Genomic DNA, 7,465 nt, shown 5'->3' on the forward strand with positions numbered 1-7,465 from the left:
ACCCGAGCCCTGCGTCGCCGGCACCGGAGGGAGCATAAGCGCGACGCGGGGCCGGAGGGAGGGGTGTCCCCGTCCCCCCCTCTCTCTGCCTGTGCTTTGTAGCCGGGTAAGTCCTGAGGAGCAACCGGTCACTGTAGAGGTGACCTGTCAGCAGCAGGGTGGGACCCTCCGCCGTTTGATCCGCAGGGTGTCCCGTACCGCCTGCGGCTCCTCAGCGCCGAGGAGGAGAGTTCCTGGGAGCGACCAGGCATCTTCCGTGCGAGTCTTCTAGGGACAGTGCGGCCTGCCGGGGCCGCTGAGGTGTCCGCGGCGGGAGCTGGGTATCACACAGACAGAAATGTCCGGGCTTGATGCTTTAAAAGAGCCAGTTTCTCAAGCTGTTAGTCAAATCAGTTGGAAGAAGGAACTGCAAAGGAAAATCTGAATTACAATTGGAAATTTACCTATCTTTTTAAAAAAATTGAAGAACCACTGATAAAGCCTTAGAGATAGGCTTGTTTTGGGATACTGCTCAAACTTAAAGAGAGCAGGTCACTAACACAGAACAAGTCTTGACGGCTTATTAGGTGGGTACAACAATCTGACTTAATACATGCAAATATTAAATATGACACCTTGCTCTAGAGATTCTTGGGCATACATCGCTGGTTTTCTGTATTACAGTTGTATTTTGTGAAGCCTTTGTAATACTGTGTGTCTTTTTTATGTTGATAACAGGAAAAAAGCTGAAAAATTTGAGGGTAGTTGAGGGATGGCATTTACTAATGGTTAAAAGACTAGAAAACTTGCCTCATGGTGGAAGACACAAAGATCTGTCAACCTTGTAAGAGAGAAGGGTAAGGGTCGCTTACTTGGTCGCAGACTGGGCTGTATAGGAAACAAAACAGTGATAAGTGTATCTTCAATCTAGCAGATTGAAAAAGGTCCAACAGTTGGCATTTGAAGGAAATAAAACACAGAGCTGGGAAGACATTTAATAAGTTTATCAATAATGGTATTTAATCATTGGTACAATTTAATGAAGATTGTTTAGATACTCCCATCACTGGAAATACTGAATCAAGATTTGATGTGCTGTCTCCTCAAAATATGCTTTGGGTCAAACACATGTATTTAATTGAAACAGAAACTAAGTTAGGGAAAGCCTGTGGCCAATGTTACACTACAGCTGAGGCTCCCTTATGCCATTCATTCATAAAATATATGACTAGTGTTAGTTGTCCAGTCAGTCCTCTTGCCAGTGTAGGTTTATATTCTCCTGTTGTTGCTGCTACTTTAAGAATATGCTGAGAACAGAAAGGAAGGTATAATCAATCATGTCAGAGTCTTTCTTTTTTTATCCATGCTTTAGTGCTGCTTTAGAAATACCTCACTACTTTTAAAATATTATAGCCGATAGCCTTGTAGAATGAGAGAAATCAACAAATCTAGTCTCTGTCTGCTTTTGTGTTTTCTTTTTTTTTTTTTTTTTTTTTTTTTTTTTTTTTTTCCTAGTATGGACGTGCCACTGTTTTAAAAATTACTGAAGTGAATGGAATAAAACCAGACTGTTCTTTTTCTTTTCTCCTTCTTCAGTTCTTTTCCATGTACTTTTCCACTGGTAACAGATTGGTCTCAGGGTAATAATTTCACCATTCTGCTTTACTAATTAAAAGTTAATCACTCACATAAATTCTTTCTGTAAGGCCAGTTTATAACTTAGAAAAAGTGAAAAGGACATTGAGTTCACCAGTGATATAGAATGCCAGACTAGCTCCAGAGAAGCATTTGAAAGTATGCAAGTTTTCTGAGCTGTGAGTTTGCTGAAGCTTAAGGTGAAGACTGCCTATTTGTAAGAGTTGCTCTTTAAATCAGGTAATCCTGCCCTAATGTGCTGTTTATTTGCCCTAACCCTCTGACTGGTGTCAGTGTGTTCAACTGGACTGCAGGATTTGCTGAGCAAAACATCAGAATCCTCATAGACAGATGTTTTGTGCAGTACACATTACGAGCATGCATCCAAGCACTAGCCAGCATCCAACCAACCTGGCAGCTGCTCACTTGCTCATTTCTCTGCAATGGGAGAGAGAATAAAGTAGGAAGAACAGAAGCGAGAAAACTTGTGGGTCAAAATAAAGACAGTTTAATAGAAGAAGGAAAGAGAAGGGGGGGAAAGGCAATACGAAGGAAATCACTCCTGACCTCCCACGAAAGGGCCAATGTCCAATGAGTCTCCAGGCAGCAGCCATCTTAGAAGCCAGCTCCTTCTTTCTCTACCTCCAATTTTTATTGCTGAGCATGGTGATATGAAATATCCCTTTGAACAGTTAGTGTCAGCTGTCCTGGCTGTATTCCCCTCACAAGTTTCTTGATCGCTTCCAATGCACCTCCTGGGTGGGGACGATGACAAAGTGGGGGAAAAAAGTGAAAGCCTTGACCCTGTGCAAGCTCTATTCAACAGTAGCTGAAGTATTGCTGTGTTAAAAACACTGTTTTAGTCACAAATTCAAACCACTGTACCATACAAACTGCTATGAAGACAACTCCATCCTAGTCAGCCCCAGGACATACAAACAGTTTTAGATATAAAAAATGAACATAATACACTGTGGGTCTTTAAAATTACTTGAACTTAAAATTCATTTTAGAGATGCAATGCTCATGTCATACATGGCATTTCATGTTTCACTTAATCTGCTCAAATAAAGAGCCACTGATGGAAGGTATGATCCTAGTCCCATTTCCGTTTCCAGCTGCAAGCTTACACCTCTTGAGTTCAAGTTGTGATACCTTACAGCTGCAGAGTGAGTTGGATCAACCACTCACGTCATTCAAAAGTTATTCACCAAAAGATGTAGTTTTGTAGTGGCTCAGCGGACTGAACCAACTCATCTGTGGCTTCAGGCTGACTAGATCTGGTGCAGGTGTGAGCAAAGGAGTTTGAATTCAGAAGACAAAGAGCCTAGAACTGCTTCTTTGGCAGTAAGCTTTGGTTAGGCGTAATGTGAAACTACACGTTCAGTTTACACAAGAAGAATGAAAGAAAATACAAAACATAATGCAGCAATGTTCAAAAAAGAAGAACCATAACATTCCATATGTAGGGATCAGATATTCTGTACTTCTAATATAAAGAAATACTTTCTAAAATCAGAGTAATCCTTCAGATTATCAAATGTATCTAAAATTCAAGTCTGAATGGAAATTTTGATATAGATATCATATTCATGTGGTATAATTGTACGAATAAAAAGGGGCCAAAATGATAAAGAATGTATTATACTTTCATGTGAGAATTTTTCTCTTCGGAATCCTTTGAGTAGGCTGAAGAAACACTGCAGTAGGCCGTTTTGCTGAAGCTTCTAGCATGAATGCAAGTCTCACATGCTTTTTTGTCTGTTAAGTATATAGGCAGTCCACATTTTGGCTTATGTGGTGGATGCACTCTGAGACTCAGCTCCTGCAACAGCAGAGCTACCATAGCAGTGTGCTGCTAGAAAGCATGTTACACGTATGCAGTGACTACTGGCTAACTAGCTCCCTGACCACAACACAGAGCTATAGTATGTCTCTTTTGCTTTGTGAAACTCCCCAGTTGTTCATAGCTGGTTGACGCTGACATACGAGGTCAGCAAACAGCAAAGATTCACTGTCAGTGCGTGAAAGGGAGGCACGAGGGCATGCAGCAGTAATCAAATGAGTGAGTTCCAGTTACTGTGTTTTGAGTTTGACAGGTCTGTGAATGTTAGGGGTGAAGATGTTTCTTCTGTTGTAGTCTGGACAAACAGCTGTTTAAGAAAAGCTCAGAAATCACCCAGATAGCCCTACCAGCATTCATGTTGTCATATTTTATGTCATCTTAGGTCATACATCAAATACCAAAAGTGAAACTGTGTTGGATGGTATTAACAGAAAAAATAATGTTAGTGGGTCATGCTTTCACCAGATGGATTTCTATCTATTTCAGCATTTCACATTTAATGATATGCTCTGTTCCATCTTTTTGTGTTTAAATCTGACTCTAGATGTGTAATAATAAATGGAATTTGACTTTAGAGGACATGCAGAGTCTCTTCATTCTTGAACTTATCTTTTTTTTTTTAATGTGTCCATCTGCTATAATATCCTTTCTTCTGTCTGTCTTCTATCTCTGTTTGTGTACATTTTCTCTGCACATTTGGTTTGGTCGTATGGTAGCATATAGAATGTGTGGCACATGGAAAGCAGTAACTTTCAATCTGTAAATGAGTTGAATAAAACCCATGAAAGTAACAACTGCAAAGTGTATCAGCATGGCTAATGTCCTTCAAGAGTTTCACAAAATTTTCAGCATTTTACATCAAGTTCTCTGACCTTCAGAGGTCTTAAGAAACTTACAAACTTGGTCCTTTGTCTGCCATCTATGCCAGCACCATAGTCAGAATGAGAATTGTGTTGCAGAACATGGTGTCTTTATGCTTCATAAAGAAAGTAAAATGCAGGGTTTTAGGGAGTTTCCATTCCTCAATTTTAGCCTGAACAAGACAGAAAAAGGCACTATATTGTGGGAATTGGATGTCAGTTAATACTGGTAACTTTCAAATGATGAGTACTGTTAAGTAAAAAAGTACTCTTATAGAAGGGAATATTTTGTTCAATTCTTTCCAAAATGGACTTTTCTAGAGATCTGAGCGGGTTTTTTAATATAGGAGATGACAATTTCATGCTGAAGTTAATAAAGTTTTGATCTTTTTTTCTAAAATGGAGTTCAGGGGTGGTTGGGTTTTTTTTTGTTAATTCATCAGTTTATGCTTAAAATTTTACAGATCCTTCTTAGCCTACTCTTCCTGAACACTAGACTTTCAATCTAAGAAAGAATATGACACTGATTCCTAAAATGAGCAGAATCATACGGAGAAGGGGCAGCTCTTTCACTGGATACATCTACGTTGAACTTTGAGTTCACATTTTGTATCTGCACTGTTTACTTAGGAAAACACCTAGAAAATAGAGTAAGAAAGCCCTAGCTTTTACTGGCCTCTCATATGGTGTATCCACCCATAGTGCTGAGAATGCATTTAGCTTGGTTTTTACCAGGCTGAGTCCTATCTACCTCTAATGCAATTTATATGAAGTGAAATTTTTTCCTAATTAATCCATTACCATTTTAGTTTCATTTCTATGACTTCAAGATTCACATTTTAAAGAGTATTATTTTTTTTTTTCTGATAGGGGATGAAAATATGGGTGCAGTTTTTACAGCTTAATAGTAGAGGGTTTTTTTATATAGGAGGTGAAAGAGATGTATTCTTCTCTACCTCTTTAGTAGCCAGTGTTCTACAGTATCCACTCTGCTTTAGTAATTTATGATAGAAGCAGCTCCTGCAGATATAAAAAATGTTTTCCTGCTTTCTCTGGCACCTGGATGCATCTCTTGTGGAAAGCATCCAGTCAGGCATCTCCCTCTTCCACAAAGAGGCTCACAAATGAGAGCATTTCTCACGAGGCTAACAAATGAGAGCAGGTTTTTGGTCTGAGGGGGTTTAGGGTCTGTTTCCAAGAGATGTGTGAAAGATAGCTAAGAGAGCATGTATGTTGTTAGTGGGCTTCAGATTGGTTTATCAGGACCCGCAGTTCTGCTGAGAAGAAGCAGGGGCAAAACAGAGAGGGTTGAGGACTTCTGGTCTACTTGTTTCTGCAATAGGCGTTCTTTTTATATGGCCATGTCCTACTTTTCTACCTTTGATACAACCCACTCCATCCGGGCTGAGTGGATTCTTTAAATTAGCAAGTGTGGCCACCTACTGGGGAAAAAAAAAAAAGATGTAAAAATAAATCAGAAACAACAGAATGTACAAAAATTGTAATACCTTGAGCACAGGTATATAGCCAACTAGAAATACTACAAACACAAGAATAAAAATTCAAGTCCCAGTTTTCTGTGCCCCACTATTACCATATAGTTTTTGTGATACTATATTTTGCTCTTTCTCTGTATAAATAGTTCCCTCTTTTTCTGACAGCTTTATCGTGACCTAGTTACTCCTCTCAATCAGATCAAATTCATCCCTGATTTCTAACAACTGCAGTTTTGTTCAGATCACAATTTAGCCTTTACTGGATAGAAATTTCTCCTGACAAATGAACAGATCACAAGGCAAGATGTAGCTGATTTTACTATTTACTGTTTATTTACTAAACTACCAACAATTATTGCTTTATTTGGCAGGAGCACTCTAAACTTTAAGTAATTGAAATATGAAATGAATGAACACGTTAAGAATTTACAGGAAGCTTCTTTAGTTCCCTCGTTGTGGATGTTTTGCATTAGCAGTGTTGTACAGCCATGTCTGCAGCAGGAAAATACACCTACTTTTGGGAAAGGACACCAGCATGGCAACAGCTAGATAATAGCTGACAATAACTTATAGTACCTGAAGAAGATTAAGCTACTACGTTCATGCATGCTATAAGGTAGCTGATCCATATTACTGATATGTACTCTGACATGCCTCTGACAGCCAGCTGGAGCAGGTAGTCAGGCACCCCTACTGCCCGGTGGCCTGGTCATCAGAGAGCAACTGCTGCCTGAGCCTCCCATCTTCCATTTGTAGGAAAGGGTCCTGAGATTTCAGTTTTAATTTAGCTTCCTTCATTTTAAATCCTTATCAAACAAATGTTAGAGCTGAGAACAAAATGGCAACAGCTGGTAATGTTTGTTAATTAATTACGGTTAAAGTCTGTATGTTTATCTAAAATTGGTTTTGGCGTCATAGGACTATAGAGAATGGAGCAGGATGTGATTAAATTTAGATGTTTTGCTGGAAAAAAGGGGAGAGTTTACTACATGTCACCTGAGAGTAAAAGTCTTTTTAAGACCTGAGGGGCTTTTAAACAGTGGTGAAGCTTGTTCAGTCTTACCCATGCTGCCTTTCTGAAATAATCTGCATCTGTTTCTAAAATGCAAATACAGTGGTTTAGATATAGAATGTGTTGACTCATTTAAGATAAAAAGGAAGAGCATTCATGTGTCCTGATATATGGGTAGTGTTGACAGACTCCTCCCACCCACTTCTGTGCTGTTGTGTAGATGGGAGTTGCAGTTTTCTCTAGAGGAATAGTCTCAGTATAGAATATTCTATTAATATTTTTATACGTGTGACAATGTGAAAAGGGCTTTATTTTTTATTAGAATAATTAATAAAGATTTAAAGTTTGATCACTTTTGGCTGTGTATGACCTTCTTTCAGCCCGAAGAAGACTCAACCTGCCTGTCTGAAAGCTGGTGGATTTTTCAAGGATTTTAATAATAGGAAACATACTACCTCTGCAGTTGGACCTTAATTATTGTCTTAGATCATGACAGTTACAGAATAGCCCGAGTGCAGTTTGTTTCCTGGCTTTCTCCGGGGGGTGCGAGGGAGATGGCGGGAGGGCTGTGGGGGGGAGGCCGGTGGGTGTGAAGGAGATGGCGGGAGGGCTGTGGGGGGAAGGTTGGTGGGTGTGA

At 39.6% G+C, this 7,465-nt stretch overlaps 1 long non-coding RNA gene across 1 annotated transcript; it reads left to right on the forward strand.

Moving 5' to 3' along the window:
- Positions 1-33: 33 nt before the first annotated feature.
- LOC113477202 lies at positions 34-5,780 on the forward strand. The gene is made up of 2 exons (XR_003397856.1): positions 34-836; positions 4,785-5,780. It is a non-coding gene; the product is annotated as an uncharacterized LOC113477202 (long non-coding RNA).
- The last annotated feature ends 1,685 nt before the right edge of the window (positions 5,781-7,465 follow it).

This window comes from Athene cunicularia, assembly GCF_003259725.1.
Source record: "Athene cunicularia isolate RWA chromosome 2 unlocalized genomic scaffold, athCun1 chr2_part1, whole genome shotgun sequence".
Taxonomy (NCBI): Eukaryota; Metazoa; Chordata; class Aves; order Strigiformes; family Strigidae; genus Athene; species Athene cunicularia.